Source organism: Giraffa tippelskirchi, chromosome 2 (genome assembly GCF_054371585.1).
Source record: "Giraffa tippelskirchi isolate mGirTip1 chromosome 2, T2T-mGirTip1v1.2.pri, whole genome shotgun sequence".
NCBI lineage: Eukaryota > Metazoa > Chordata > Mammalia > Artiodactyla > Giraffidae > Giraffa > Giraffa tippelskirchi.
This window is the reverse complement of record NC_137276.1, coordinates 188,525,831-188,542,665: the sequence shown is the minus strand read 5'-3', so window position 1 is coordinate 188,542,665 and position 16,835 is coordinate 188,525,831. Positions and strand designations below refer to the sequence as shown.

Here is a 16,835-nt window from a genome sequence, read left to right as displayed (position 1 = left end):
CGTGCTGCAGTCATGGGGTTGCAAAGAGTCAGATACAACTGAGTGACTGAACTGAACTGAACATATTAAAAGCTAAATTGGGTTAGGAGTTGTGAGATAAGAGATCAGCACAGGGAGAGAAAAATATAGACAGGAACAAGCAGAATAGAGTGAATTTAAGAACATTGTTTTCTGTTTGATTGAGTCAGTCTCCATTAATTTGGTAATAGGTCAGTTTGGTTCAACAGTTGTGTCTCATTTCAGAAGGTGATGTTGTGAGTGGGTTTCCACTATATGATTTGAGCAATCAGGGATTTAGTAAGAGGCATTTCTATAGAAACAAAAGGAAAATGAAGTTTAATGGTTGGAGTAGACTATAAAACTGGTTTTTGAGTCCAGATGACTGCCAACTGAGCAGATTTCAAGACACTGAGCTCAAAGTATGTTTTGCAGTTTGAATGTCTCTGAGGCTGTCATCAGGTGTGTTCCAGTGAACCTTCTGAGTGACCTACACAGAAATAGGCATGAAGGTTGTTCATACATGAGCTGTTGTGGGTGATATTTCTGTTTATATCAGGTTGTCTAGTTTCAGTCATTTTGGGAAAAGGGCAGTTTTATTTCTTAGTGATTACAAGTCAGAAGGGTGGGAGAAAAACTGGAAATGTTAGTTTGGAGAGCCGTGACCAGATATTGTCAGAATCTAAAAGAATTTGGGATCCACTTTGATTCACAGATAAATAACAAAACCTCAATGATAGTGAACAGGACTAGGATCTAATATCCATAAAGGTATGTCATAGTTTTCCATTGAAACATCATTTTTTTTTATCTCTACAGTTACCCCCTTTCTTACAAAAGAGAGTCATAATAAGACAAATTGCTTTGCTAAATAAGTCTAATTTCATTAAACTTGGTCTGATTATTTACATAAATGAAGTAAGAATAGAGACTGATCATGTAAGCTCTTTTAAGTCTGTTTTGCTAGAATTTTTGATAAAGAATATAAGATTATTCTGGAAGCCAAGTCAAGGACTCACTTGCAATGCCTGTAGATTTAGGTGAATTCCTCTCTTCTTGAGATGTAAGATGTCATAAGATGTTGGGTCTACTAGGAAATGACTTCCCATTCTCATTGGTTAGGCTGGGAACCCTATAAATAAGATATCAGATAGTTTTTTTTGAAAGGAGGCTTTAATGGCTCCATAAAGTCAATCTTAGTTTTTTAAAAAACTGTCTGGTCATGTCTTAGTCTATTTACATCATTCTCAAATATAACATTCCAGTCAAAGTCCTGGTAATATAACCAGTATTGCCCACTGTGTCCTGTAATAAGGAAAACAGATTCTCCCTCAGTCTATGCAAATAACTATATTGTATATTATAAATAGTTATATTTTCTTATAGTGAAAATAAGAACACTCAGTAAGAGTTTCTAAATTTTTGAGGGATCATGTAGAGAGCAAATTCTGTTTACAAAGATATAATTTACCAATATAATTTAATTGCTTTAAATTATTAATAGTTGGATAAGAAAGAGAAAAGTTGGTTCTCCAACTAAAGTTGTATTCCTACCTCATACCTCAACACCTCGTCTCTCAGATTCATTGACCTAGCATGTGGTCAGTAGAGTGAGCTTAGACTCGATAACAAATTTGGCTTAGCCAGCCAGGAGTCCTGCTGCTTGTGGCTAGCTGGCCCTGGTCAGGGAGTACTGTTGTACGACCCTAAGCATCTACCAGGACTATCTGTCCTGAGGATCTTTCTTTCAAGATACCCTGAAGCGGCACTGGCTGCACAGTGCTTGGCAGTTGGTATAAGGAACTGACAAAACAGTGAGTCAATAGACTCGATTTCATTCGTAGGTTCCTACGCGTATGTGCTCAGTCATGTCTGACTCGTTGCGATCCCATGGACTGTAGCCCACCAGGCTCCTCTGTCCGTGGGGATTCTCCAGGCAAGAATACTGGGGTGGGTTGCCATTCCCTCCTCCAGGGGATCTTCCTGACCCAGGGATAAAACCCACTTTTCTTATGTCTCCTGCACTGCAAGCAGATTCTTTACCGCTGAGTTACCAGGGAAGCCCCTTGTTCGTAGGGTTAGTCTACCCACTTTGATAGCCAGTTCAGCTGGTTTATTTATGGTATTGTGTATCCTTTTGTGTTGCAAGTTGATGAACCCAATTTTGTAGGCTAAGTTGCTCTGGTGTGCACATCAAGAACATATTTCCCCCTCAGTCTGGGCTTTTCCTTTACAGGACAAGCCAATTTGGTTGGGGCACCCTGTTGGAGGAGGGTAGGTTTTGATGGATTCTACCTGAGTGGGAACCAGTTCATTGGGGAGCTAGTCTTGTGTGGTGAGCTACCTGGTTGGAATTAGTTCATTTTTTTTTTTTTTTTTTTGTAGAGTAAATTTATTTACCTGAGTTGGGAGCTGGTTCATCTGTGCATTGATGCAATCTGTTTGTGCCATTTTTGTTGAGATTTGCCTATGTCTTTTGTGTTTTCATGTTACCAAACTTATAAAAATGGGGAATATTTCATCTTTCCCAAAGGATAGCTCTTTGGGGAGCATATTAGATATGTTAAGATCAGAAGGCCCCTGAGTGACTTGCAAGTATACAATCTTGCAGCTAGCAGTGCTTTGCCAAGGAGAGGAACACTCTGATAATGAACAGGCCTGGGGTCTCCCTTGGACTTGAGACATCCAATTATAATTTTCTCTATAGGAGCCCCAGGTAACTTTGGCAGTGGGAGCTTCACCTCCAGTTTGGGAGCTCTCCCAGTGAAGTAAAACTACAACATTTTAGAGAAACGTCCAAGGCTTAGTGGGACTTGGAGTCACATTTGGGGCATTCTTGTCATTTGGTTTTTGGATTTCTGGGCATCTTTTTGCTATTTGCTTTTTTTTGTTTTTTTTTTGGTGATTTCCTGCTAGTGTGGTTTGGTAACACAAAGACCTCTGGTACTAACTGCTCAAGGCAAAATGAGAAGTACTTCCTGTAATGCTGGTTTCTTAGCAGAATGCCTTCTCCCCTAGGCTATAGTAGGAGGGGGTGAAGCTTTCCAAGGGGAGGGTGGATGGATGTGTCAGTACTTTGGTTTCACTGAGGTGTCCACTGATGCTGAAGCTCCAATACTTTGGCCACCTGATGCACAGAACTGACTCATTGGAAAAGACCCTGATGCTGGGAAAGACTGAAGGCAGGAGGAGAAGGAGACGACAGAGGATGAGATGGTTGGATGGCATCAACGACTCGATGGACATGAGTTTGAGCAAGCTCTGGGAGTTGGTGATGGACAGGGAAGCCTGGCATGCTGTAGTCCATGGGTCGCAAAGAGTTAGACACCACTGAGTGACCTAACTGAAGACAAATAGAAATCCTAAATGCTTTTTTTCCTGCAAATATTTAGCTGTCTAGTTGAGTGAACTTGATTTGTTCCATCTATGAAAAACCCAATTTTAATCCAACCTTTTTAATAAACTTATAGGTTTTACACTGCTGTACCTGACTCAGGATTAAAGTCTTGAAATAAGAACTGAGACCTCACTGTTTGTGTGTCTGTACATGTCTTTGTCTTTGGATAACATTGCCGTGGTTGATCTGTAAAAGAGCTCTATTTAATTGGCTTAAACAAAAGTTAGCACTTACAAACCAAACAATTCTAAATACAAGAGAAATTAAGCAAAGTGAATTTCAGGTTCACATGAGTGGGAAATATTCAATACTAGGCTTCCTGGGCAGTGCTAGTGGTAAAGAATCCGCCTACCAATGCAGGAGATGTAAGAGACGTGGGTTCAATCCCTGGGTTAGGAAGATCCCCTGGAGAAGGAAATGGCAATCCACTCCAGTATTCTTGCCTAGAGAATCCCACGGACAGAGGAGACTGGTAGGCTACAGTCCATGGGGTCATACAGAGTCAGACATGACTAAAACAACTTAGCATGCATGCACATTAAAATTTAAGTTAGTTGATCTAACAGACATGTCTTATATCAACATTAAATAAAATATTAAGTATAATACTTTCATTGTGCCTAGGTTTTGTTGTCCACTTGCTCAGTCATGTCCGACTCTTTGCGACCCCATGGACTGCAGCACACCAGGATTCCCTGTCCTTCACCATCTCCCTGAGTTTGCTCAAACTCATGTCCATGGAGTTGGTGATGCCATCCAACCATCTCATTCTCTGTCATCCCCTTCTCCTCCTGCCTTCACACTTTCCCCGCATCAGGTTTAGTATCAGCTAAATAAGATTTATTATATCTGTTGCAAATTTGTCAGCAAGGAAAGTAACTTAATGTGAAGAAATTTTTGAGGAAAGAAAGTGCAAATGAGAAAAGAGTTTTTGAGTAGACCTTTAGAAATACATGTTTTAGGATCTCTCCAGATATTCTACAACTTAAAAGTTAAAATTGTGCTAAAATAACTGAAGGGATGAAAGGTTTATGGAAAATGGAACCCCAAAAGGGTTTTGTACATGATCAGTCAGGATTGACTAAGTTTAAAACAAGTTTAATTCAGTAAATGAAACTTTAAAGTAAACTGAGGCAAAACATAAATTTGGCTTTGCTCCCTGTTAAAACAGACAAGTTTTCTGAAGATGCTAAACTGCTTTTGATAACAGATTTCAAGTTTATTTACTTCTGTAGTAATATGTATTTGCCTTTGAAATCTTTTATTATCACTTTGGCTAAGTTTCAGAGCGACCTATGGGCTTCCCTTGTGGCCCAGATGGTAAAGAATCTGTCTGCAATGTGGGAGATCCAGGTTCGATTCCTAGATAGGGAAGATGCCCTGGATAAAGGCATGGCTGTCCACTCCAGTGGACGGAATTCCATGGACAGAGGAGCCTGGCAGTCTGCAGTCCATGGAATGACAAAGAGTCCGATACAATTCTGTGACTAACACTTTCACTTTCACTTCCATGGTCCTATTGTATTTTAAAAAGATTTTTGGTGTTCCTTTGACAAAACTTCCCAAATCAAATTATAATAAAGTTTCTTTGACTTCAAGCTAACTTTGGTGTGCTTCAAAGGGCCCCTGAGGCACACCAAAGGGAGATATTAATTAGGTTCACTTGGTATATTTATCTGTAAGGGCTGTGCTATGCAGTGCTTAGTTGCTCAGTTGTGTCTGACTCTTTGTGACCCCATAGACTGTAGCCCACCAGGCTCCTTTGTCCATGGGGATTCTCCAGGTAAGAATACTGGAGTGGGTTGCCATGACCTCCTCCAGGGGGTGTTCTCAACCCAAGGATCAAATTCAGGTCTCTCACATTGCAGGCGGATTCTTTACCATCTGACCCACCATGGAAGCCCAAGAATACTGGAGTGGGTAGCTTATTCCTTCTTCAGGGGATCTTCTAGGAATTGAACCGGGGTCTCCTGCATTGCAGGCAGATTTTTCACTAGCTGAGCTACCAGGGAAGCCCTAACTGTAAGGGAGATGTCAAATGAATTATAAATTTTCGTGCTAGGTTGCTTTAGTCGTGTCCAACTCTTTGGGGCCCCATGGGCTATTGCCTGCCAGGTTCCACTGTCCATGGGATTCTCCAGGCAAGAATATTGGAGTGGGTTGCCATGCCCTTCTCCAGGGGATCTTCCTAACCCAGGGATCAAACCTGCATCTCTAACGTCTCCTGCATTGGCAGGTGGGTTCTTTATCACTAGTGCCACCTAATAAATTTCACGTTATATGATAAATGGTACAGATATTCTAGAGATTATATGTAATTCCTAATAATCTGATATATCCTGGTGGAATACTGTCAGTCATAATTCTGGTTATTTTCTGAAGTGTTGAATGTCACAGTGGTAACCAGGTGGATTTGTCAATTGCATTGTAATCAGATTTAAACTGTGCCTTTTTAAAGTTATTTGCAGACATATATGGTTTCACTCTAATACCTTTGCAAAAACATCTCCTCTTCAAGATTTATAAAAAGGACTTTTGGATAAATACAAGTTTCTGACTTTCAGGCCATAATGATGAACTGAGTAAGAAATCAAAGAATTCTAATGAGAAAGCTGATGACTTCATAAAGCTGTTAACAAAAAGGATTAGTTACATAGGACTGAGTAAACTGGTAAATATGGTTGTAATTTTTATGGTTTCTATCTAAAAGAATTACTGATTTACATCTGTGTTTTCCTAGTGTAAGGAAAATCTTCTCCTTAAATTATGGCTTATAATAACTTGGTAAATTATATCTTTTGTGAGAAAAATTGAAATATGTATCTTTTTCTCTCTACTTTGTTGATCCTACCAGTAACATATTCTTGTCTCAAAGATTAAGCTATGCATGTCTAAGTACACATGGCCAGTACACTGAAACTGTGAACAGCTCATTAAATCAGTTATGCCTCCTTTGGTCTCTCAACTATTGCAATTGGATTATAAATTTAATCATTGTTTAAATTTGTTCTTTGCCCTAAAATTGTGCTTTGTGTCTCACTGCTGCACTAAGTCATTGTCAGTGTTACTGGCTGCACTACTTATATTCTGTCCAATTTATAAGATTGTTATCTCTTGCAGTAACCAATGTGTAAACCAGGCCTCCAGTGAAACTTCTGTGGCTAAATATTTTGAGGAAATAATTGTAATGATATGATTCTGGGTATGAGAAGAAACAACAAGGGAAAATGTCTCCTGGATTATATTAACAGTTAGACGGAAACCAGAGAATTTTAATTATTGATGGGGCCTGGTCCAAAATTTACCAACTGGTGTGACGTATCAAGCATTTTTGCCTTATCTGGGATGAGCCTCTCAGCACCACGGGACAAAAGTTGATCAGGAAATGTTTCCCAAATATTGGTTAAATCCATGACCGAGAAGGAAGCTCTGAGAAACGGAATCAGTGATTGCAGCCCTTCAACATGAGCCAATGAACCCCGAGGGAGGTGAATTAGACTGCAGTCCCTTCCTATGCTGAACCCTGAGGAAACTCTCAGAATACAGGGGTACGGTCCCCAGACAGATGAGGTACATACCAAGGAAATAATTGGAATGAGCCCTGACTCTTGCATCTTCCCATACACAGAAAAGTGCTAAATTTCTTAACTTGAGATGCTGCCTCTTGGGTTTGAAGTTCGATATTTCTAAGTCTACAGGTGTAAAGTGGATACTTTTCAAAAAAGTACAAAAAGAAGACAAATCATGATGTTTGAAACACTGGCACTGAAGACAGACACTCCCAGAAAGATCCATCTGGCAAGCAGAACAGTCGTCACCCCCTTTTCCCACAAGATTGTAGTATGGCCATTGACAGTGGGGAATTGTAACTGGGAAGGGTTAATTTTGACTTCATGCTATGACTTTAACCTTATTTTTGCCAGTTTTGTTGTTAAAATCATACATAATGGCATGCCTCAGGGAATCCTGCCCCCTCTGCCTGACCCTTAAGGTGCTTCTATTTAGCTCACACGGAGACAATCTGACCCTGCCCACCTGTGAATGACTGTTAGGAAAAAAAACAAACACATCCCCCTGCCTGAGGCGTGTCATTCTCAGAGATATGTGCAGGCCTTTTTACTTTGTTTCCTTGCTTCTCTCCATCTCTGATCCATAAAAGAACCTGACATCAAGGCCCCCAACAAGATGATGACTTTGAGACTTGAGTCTGCCATCTTCTCTGTGAGTCAGCTCTCTGAATAAAGTCGTATTCTTTGCCTCAACAACTCATTTCTTGGATTTGTTGGCCTATCATGTGGTGAGCAGAGTGAGCTTGGACTCAGTAACACTTAAAATAGTAACATGCAGCCATACAAATATAACCTAACAAAGGTTTAGCATCATTTCTTATTCTCGTGTAATTTAACATATCAAATAAGCCTAATTAATTTAACATTTTTCTTTTGAGAGAACACATTCTTTGAGGTTTTTCAGGGACCCTCTGGAAAAATCCCACAGTTAGTTCCAAATATAAAAGATTTCACTTAGAATTTATTTGGTTTTGGGAAGTTTGTAAAAAAAATATCAAAAGGTTTGAAACATTAATACGACCACAGGTAACAGTGAATTAATATTTATCCATTTAACCAGGATGATAATAAAAAGGTTTTAAAGGCAAATACAGATAATTACCCATGTTGTAATAAAAACTTTAGCTCTCTTAATATTGACTCAGTTTTTCTTAAGTAATTGAATATCTGGTAAAGATAATATGAAGCATAAGAAACATTTTGATAAGACATAAAGTTTTGGTTTTATGGACTTTTTTTTCTAAGCTGATTTCTTAAAAGGTAAAGAGAAAAACCCCCAAAAGACTTGTTCTTTGAACAGAGAAAGAAAATTAAATTTTAGTTTTATATATGTACATTTTTATATTAAAGCTTATTAAAAAGAAAATTCTGATAAATTCATTCCATGTAAACCAACTTGACTACACAAGATTTTCTATTCCCAACTTTCTAAATATTTTTAGTTGTTCTCCTTTATTTTTTCCCTCTCTCTTTCTCTCCTTTATTATTCTGAAACAGCCTTTAAATAACCTCTAAACCAGGACAAAATTACTCCCCATTTCCATGAACAAAAAAGCATCTTCATACCTCATACCTTTTCTTACCAAAAATACATCTTACTTTCCTTACTTTGCATACAGAGCTTTCTTATTATTTTAATAGTTTTAATTACATATATTATTAAAAATTTTAATCTCTAGTAACCCTAATTTTCAGTGAAAACTAAGGAGCACAACTTTGAACTGTCACATACCAACGTTTTATAGTAGATTGGCAAATTATGAATAAACCATTTCATAATTTCTACATGCATATGCTTTTTATTCATACTATAAATTTTAACATGGCAAGAAAAACATGTTATTAATAGACCCAAATATCTTTTGTCTCTCTGTCATAAGAAGCCAAAAGTAAATGAACTTATATTTAGCAATATTGTTACAGTATTTTATCTTATCTAGAAATGATCTAGATATTCAATGGCTATGCATCACTTAACACAAGATAGCTTTAAGGCTTTATTTTACCAAAAAGATTTTTGGAAACTATTTTTAAGTAAAACGTAAGCATTGTTGAAAAGTTAATTTATAAGCTTTTTTCCCCACATATTTTTATTTTATCTTCTTGTTCTAAACAATTATGTTTAGATTACTCATGAAAATTTCATAATATTAGACAAAAGTAGCCATCATCTTAAATTACTTTTCTTGCTAACAATTATATATAACATCTATATATTAGGCAAGCATCAAACATCATAGAGGCAAAGTACCTAAAAAGTTAAACACATGGCTTCTCTTTCTTTCCTTTTTTTGCGGTTGTGCTTAACATACATTAAGTAATTTATTTTTATTGTATGTTTTTCTTAGTTTCAATTTATAATTTTATATTCTTAATAGATAACATATACTTGTTTGACTATTAAATCCAAGAAGGAAAAAAAACATATATATGCATTAAATTTAATGTTGAAAGCTCTGGAGACATGCCAGTTTTATTAATTTGAAGAACTTAAACTAGCTTTTATTTACTGAAGATTATCCCATTCACGTGAACTTGAAAGACATTTAGGTTAGTTTCTATATTTCTGAGATTTTTAGGAACATTTAATTTATACACATGATTATTAAGCCCTTTCATAAGTTATTTTTGGCAATACCATCCAAAGGTACAAAAATATCACATACACATAACACATGCCTAGACTTATGCAAATATACAGACAGGTGCAAACAAAGATCTTACATGTGTGCTAAGTCACTTCAGTCTTGTCTGATTCTTTGCAGTCCTATGGGCTATAGCCGGCCACACTCCCCTATCTGTGGAATTCTCCAGGCAAGAACGAAACGCCAGTCCAGGTTCGATGCATGATACAGGGTGCTCGGGGCTGGTGCACTGGGATGAACCGGAGGGATGGGATGGGGAGGGAGGTGGGAGGGGGGTTCTGGAAGGGGAACGCATGTACACCCATGGTGGATTCATGTCAGTGTATGGCAAAACAAATACAATATTGTAAAGTTAAAAAATAGATAAATAAACTAATTTAAAAGAAAAAAAAAGAATACTGGAGTGGGTTGCCATGCCCTTCTCCAGCTTCATTTAAAAATTTTAGCCGTTTATGGCTAAAAACAGTTATGGGATATAAAACTCACTAGCTTATAAAAGAATGTTGAATTCAAATTGCATTTCTGGCAGATGGAACAAGTTAAGGTTATTTGCTTAGATGGCTAAAACTTTTTACCAATATTTATGGAGAAAACTTTTAAGATTTTAAAATTTGCTCTTCATAGCTAATCTCACAGAGGCTGTGGACTAGAGTTTGAACAAGGGCGTTTTCATAGCTGTTTTTTTTTTTTTTTAAAGTCTCTTTTTTTCCCCTCCAATCTCAGGTGGTTGTAGGCAGTTGTTTTAATTAACTCCTCTGATATTTATATTTTGGAGGTGTGATCAAATTTACATCACCAGAAACCAGGTCACCAGAAAGATTTTAAAGAAATTCAGGGGCACATTTACTTATGAGAAATGTAAAGCAACTGCTATTTAAGAAATTTCTTAAGTATAAGATGGTCCATGATTTTGTGTGTGTCTGTGTGTGTGATGGGGGCCCAAAACATGGAAAAATCTAGAGGTGAGGAGGTCTGGTTACAGAGTGCACGTGTGCGTGCTCAGTCGCTTCAATTGTGTCCAACTCTTTGTGACCCCCTGGATTGGAGCCCACCAGGCTTCTCTGTCCGTGGAATTCTCCAGGCCAGAATACTGGAGTGGGTTGCCGTGCCCTCCTCCGGGGGAATCTTCCTGAGAGACTAGGGATCGAACCCGAGCTCTTAGTGTCTTGCATTGGCAGGTGGGTTCTTTACTACCAGTGCCACCAAATCCACAGAGTCACAATTTAAAGAGCTAGTTTTTACAAATATTTCTTTGGAAAAACACTTGGAGAGGAAGGGATAAGGGAAATGTTTACCTTTCTTTCTTGCCCAGTAATTACAGACAGACTGAGAGAGCTGACTTGGGTAAGAATTCTTACCTTTCTTTGCCTTTTTTGTCCCAGGATCCAATCTGCAGGTTTCAGAGAGAGTGGGGCATTCCACCTGGTTCCATGTGAAGCATCAGGAAGTAGGGTAGACAAAACTTTTTCACTCATCTTAGATTTTCAGCCTGGACTCTGTAACAGAAAGATCAACAAGCAAGAGGAAAAAAGTTTATTAACTTATGCAATGCATAGCATGTGGGAGAACTCTCAGTTAAAAGTAATTCAAAGCAGTGGCTTATAACTACAATTTCTAGATTATCTTCAACAAAGAACGATAACTGTGGAGAGAAATGACAGGACAAAGAAAGGAAGTTTAGGCTTCCGAGGGCAGCAAACTGGGAAGAAAAATATACAGCAGGAAACTAGTGGCTAATGTTTGTTTGCAGATTCCTCTGGGGCCGTCTCTGGGCTGGTAAGATTGTCTCCAGCGGAAGGAGAATGTGTGCTCTGCCTTTAGGTAGGAAAGGGGAGGTAGAGAGAGGTTTCCCTGCATTCTTAATAGCCTTCAGCTCAAAATAATTTTTATGTCAAAGAGGCATACTTTGGGGTGACGTATTCTTCTTTCCTTTACATAGTAAAAGGGATTTTGAAGGTTTGATTAAGTTAAGGATCTGGGATAAGGAGATTATACTCTGGATTATTCTGGTCAGCCCAATGTAAACATAACGGTCCTTATGAGAGGAAGGCAGGATCATCAGAGTCAAAAAGGACACGTAGCAACAGAAGAATGGGGAGCAGTGTCAGAGAGAGAAGTTGAGATTTGAGTGCGACTCATTTCCAACTTCTGAGCTCCAGAGCTGTAAGATATTGAATCTTTTGTTGTAACTTATGCTGATTTGTTAGAGCAGCAACAGGAAACTAAAATGGGGGTATTTGGTGTTGTATTAATAGAAAGAACACTGTCCACTAGTACTTGGGAGATTTGGCTTCTTTTTCTGCCCTGTACCACTTACTGACTACGAACATTCAGGCAAGTGGCAAATGTCTCTAAGCTTAGCTGTCTCTTCTGTGTAATGGAATCAATATGACCATACGTATTTGAGGGTAGTACTGGGCCGATGGTTTCATCCACTGCAATGATGTTTTCCCTGCCTTGGCCTCGCTCCTTCGACTCAGCGCAGCCCACCTTAGCACTTCCAAGCAGAACCAATGTCCCCACCCTCTCCCACGATGCCCTGAGCTAGTTTATCAATAGCTGAAATTGTCTTGTTTCGTTCTTTATTTGCCATAGACACTCATCCAAATTAGGAGCCATTATTTCCTAGATGGGGTCTATGAAAAAAGTAATTAGAATAAATATGAGACCTAAATCTCCTAACTCCAAGAGTCTAAGAGACCAAAGAATTATTCAGCAACCTTTTCCTCCTCTATGCCAACCAAAATTGTACAGTGTTTAGATATCACCACACTGGTTTCAGCTTTGGCTTTTGTGTTTTTTCCTAAGCTGAATTTGAACATGACTTCCCTTACATTGTCACTATGTCCACTATTTGAGGCCGGACAGGCTTTCCTGATGGCTCAGATGGTAAAGCATCTTCCTTCAATGAGGGAGACCTGGGTTTGATCCCTGGGTTGGGAAGTTTCCCTAGAGAAGGTAATGGCTACCCACTCTAGTATTGTTGCCTAGAGCATTCCATGGACAGAGGAGTCTGGCGGGCTACAGTCCATGGGGTTGCAAACAGTTGGACACAATTGAGTGACTAACACTATAACACTATAAACTGACAGGTTATGATGCCTCATAGATCATCTTTTTCAAAATGAGATGTTCTAGATAGACTTTTATATGATGATATATAGGGCAAAAGTTTTTGCAGTGATGACATGAACGGATAAGTCCTTGGACCTCATTTCGTGTATGGAATATTTAATGCTAAGTCCTCCTTTGTCTTCAGTAGTAATATCAAACTTAAACTTCAAAAATGTTTGTATGAAAGGTCATGGGAATTTTGCAAATCATTTTTTTCAGATGATGTTTTGTTCTAGTAGTTGCAATAACCTGTATTTTATCTTCCTGAAAAGGTGTAAATCATATTGTGTGGACTTATACAGTAGTTAACAGCTAAACTTGTTACATTTCTCTCTTTCTCAAGTGAAAAGCAAAAGAATAAAATCCTTTTTATGTTAAGAGTTTGGACCAAGAATCTTCTAAACCAGTACTTCTTATTGGGAAGGGACTATGATTTAGCCCCTCAGGGGACATTTATCAATATCTGTAGATATCTTTGTCACAGTTGGGAGTAAAGTGCTGTCAGAATCTAGTAGGTAGAGGCCAGAGATGTTGCTGAACATTCTGGAAAGCACAGGAGAACCTTACACAGTAAACAAATAATTGGGCATGAAATGTCAATAGTGCCACTATAGGGAAATTCTGCCCTAGACTAGATGAGTGTTTTTAGTTTTTAATGTGCGTATGAGTCACATGGGGATCTGGCTAAAATGAGGATTCTAGTTTGATCTCATGTCCCCAGTGGATAGACTAGGCTACAGGGTGTTCTCTGTAGACAGGCATCCAGATACCATTATGGATAGAGCTCTTGACAACAACTCCTTCTTTAGAAGATGTGGTGCAAATGATTGTTCAACACTGTTGATTCAGATGTGGTCACTGCATTTTGACTGCACATTGGGCTTCCCTGGTGGCTCAGAGGGTAAAGCATCTGCCTACAATGCGGGAGACCTGGGTTTGATCCCTGGGTCGGGAAAATCCCCTGGAGAAGGAAATGGCAACCCACTCCAGTACTCTTGTCTGGAAAATCCCATGGATGGAGAAGCCTGGTAGGCTACAGTCCATGGGGTCACAAAGAGTCGGACACGACTGAGCGACTTCACTTTCTTTCACTTGGTTAGTGAATCTGGGCCATGGGGTACCTGTGCCTTTGCTCTGAACCAGAGTGACCTAACTTTTTCTTCTGGGCAGGGAGTGGGTAGGAGAATACTGAGTTTGCAAGTCAGGTTTGTGTGGAATCAGTTTATCAAGACAGATGAATATTCTGCATCTTCCCTGGGACCTCCAAGGGACTCAAGTTGGCTATGAGGCAGGGCTAATGGAGAGTGAGATTTGAATGTCAGCAGAATGAAGTATTGAAGGAGTTGGAGGAGTTTGCTGGACATTTTTAGATAGAAATTATATTCTTGTATTGTGGCAGGGTTTAAGGGGTCTGATGCATATCTCTGTTCCATCCTTTTTGTTTTATAATTAGTTTATTTTCTATTTTTTAACTTTACAATATTGTATTTGTTTTGCCATACACTGACATGAATCCACCATGGGTATACATATCCTTTTTTTTTTTTTTTTGGCTCAAAGCATTCCGTTGCATCTTATTGTCCATGGAATAAAGATTAAAGTTCCTAACCTGGCATTTAAGGTTCTCTATTTTCTGGTTCTAAAGACTCTCTTAGTTTTAAAAAAAATTTTTTAGAAAAGTTTTTTGTTAATCTGAAAAGTGGCAACCTAAGAATAAAGGGAGAAACTTCCTCAATTTGATACAGACTATCTACAGAAAACCCACAGTTACCTTACTTAATGGTCAAAGACTGGATGCTTTCTCCCTAAGACTGGGAACAAGGCAAGTTGTCCTTTTCACCACTAGTATTCAACATCATGTGGAAATTCTAGCTACTGCAATAATATAAGAAAAAGAAATATAAAATACACAAGATGAGAAGGAAGAAATAAAATTATCTTTCTTAGTAGATGGTAATGACTGTCTATTTAGAAAATCCCAAAGAATCAACAACAACCAAAAACTCTTGAAACTAAGAAGTGATTATTGTTGAAGTTATAAAATTAATATATGGAAGTCAACTGCTGTCCTGTTATCAGCAATGAATAATTGGAGTTTGAAATTAAAAGCATAACTCTATTTACCTTAGCACCAAAAGAAGCAGGAAAAGAAATGAAATGTAAGTTTAAGAAAATATGTATAAGGTTTTTATGAGGAAAACTACAAATCTCTAATGAAAGAAATCAAAGATCCACATAAATGGAGAGATACTCCATGTTTATGGATTAGAAGAATCAATGTTGTTAAGCTGTCATTCTTAGATTCAGTGTTGTCATTGATCTGTAGGTTCAATGCAATCCCAGTTAAAATCACAGCAATTTTTTGGTGAATATTAACAAACTTAGTTCTAAGTATTATATGGAAAGGCAAAAGACCCAGAATAACCAATACAACCTTGAAGAACAAAATCAGAGGACTGATACTATCCAAGTTCAGGTATTAGTTTAAAGCTATAGTTATCAAGACAATGTAATGTTGGTGAAAGAAAAGACACAAAGCTGAATGAGACAGAATAGATGTAGTATTGGTGAAAGAAAAGACACATAGATGAGTGAGACAGAATAGAGAGCCCATAAATAGACTCACATAGAGTCAAGTGGTCTTTGACAAAGGGGCAAAAACAATTCTGTATATAGAGAGAATAATTTTTTCAATAAATGGTGTTAGAACAACAGTATATCCACATGCAAACAAAAAAAAATCTATACATAGTCCTTATATTTTTCACAAAAATTAATTCAAAATGGATCATTGACCTTAATGTAAAAACAAAACTATAAAACTTCTAGAAGATAACATAGGAGAAAATCAAGATGACCTTGGGTATGATGTTTTTAGATACAGCATCAAGTGCACAACCCATCAAAGAAAAGCATATATAATTTATACCATATTATTTGAAACTTCTAATCTGTGAAAGACACTTTTAAGAGACTGAAAAGACAAGCGACAAACTGGGAGGAAATATGTGCAATTCATGTGCCTGATAAAAGGACAGCTATCCAAATATACAGAGAACTCTTAAAAGTCAACAATAAGAAAAATAACCCAAGTAAAAAGTAAGTCACTTCATCAAAGGAGATACGCAGATGGCAAATGAATGTATATCTTGACTGATCTGCAAATGGAAATGACAATAAGGTACTATTGTACACCTATTTGAAAGGCTGAAATCTAGAACACTGACGAAATCAAATGCTAGAGAAGCTTTAGAGAAACAGCTCTCTGCATTTATTGTTGGAAATGCAGAATGATACAGCCACGTTGAAAGACAGTTTAGCAGCTTCTTACAAAACAAATCGTACTCTAATCATATGGTTCAGGATTAGGCTCCTAGATGTTTACTCAAATGAGTTGGGAACTAATGTCCATACAAAAACCTGCGTAGAAATGTTTAAATGTTTATAGCAGCTGTATAATATAGTCACCCCAAACTGGAAGCAAACAAGATGTCCTTCAATAGGGGGGTGAATAAAAAACAAAAACAACAGCAAAAAAAAAAAAAATAAAAACACACAAAAACCCCAGTGATATACTCATACAATGAAACGTTATTCAGCACTACAAAGAAATGAACTATCAAACCAGAAAAAGACATGGATGAACTTTAAATGCATTATCGCTAAATAAAAGGGTTCAGTCTGAAAGGGCTACATATTGTATGATTCCAATTATATGACGTTCTAGAAAAGACAAAACTATAGAAAAAGTAAAAAGATCAATGGTTGCCAAGGGCTCAGGGGCAGGAAGGAAGGGATGAGTAGGTGGAACAAAGGAGGTTTTTGTGGCATATTCTATATGCTACTGTAGTGATGGATACATGAGATGATGCATTTGTCAAATGCAAAGAACTGTAAAACACAAAGTGAACCCTAATGTAAATGATGAACGTCAGTTAATAAAAATGTATCATGATTGATTCTCCAGTTGTAACAAATATACCACATTAATGCAAGAAGTAAATAATTGGGAAGCTGTGAGAGTTGGGGAGAAAAAACATGGGACTCTGTAATTTTTGCTCAATCTTCTCTAAACCTAAAGCTTTTCTAAAAAATAAAGTCTATTAATTAAAA

At 37.8% G+C, this 16,835-nt stretch overlaps 1 protein-coding gene across 1 annotated transcript in view; it reads left to right on the top strand.

Annotated features, from left to right (window-relative positions):
• The window catches only part of LOC145539081 (transmembrane protein 45A-like), an 87,615-nt gene that overhangs the window by 31,211 nt on the left and 39,569 nt on the right, over positions 1-16,835 (top strand). The gene's annotated exons all lie outside the window — the stretch shown is intronic.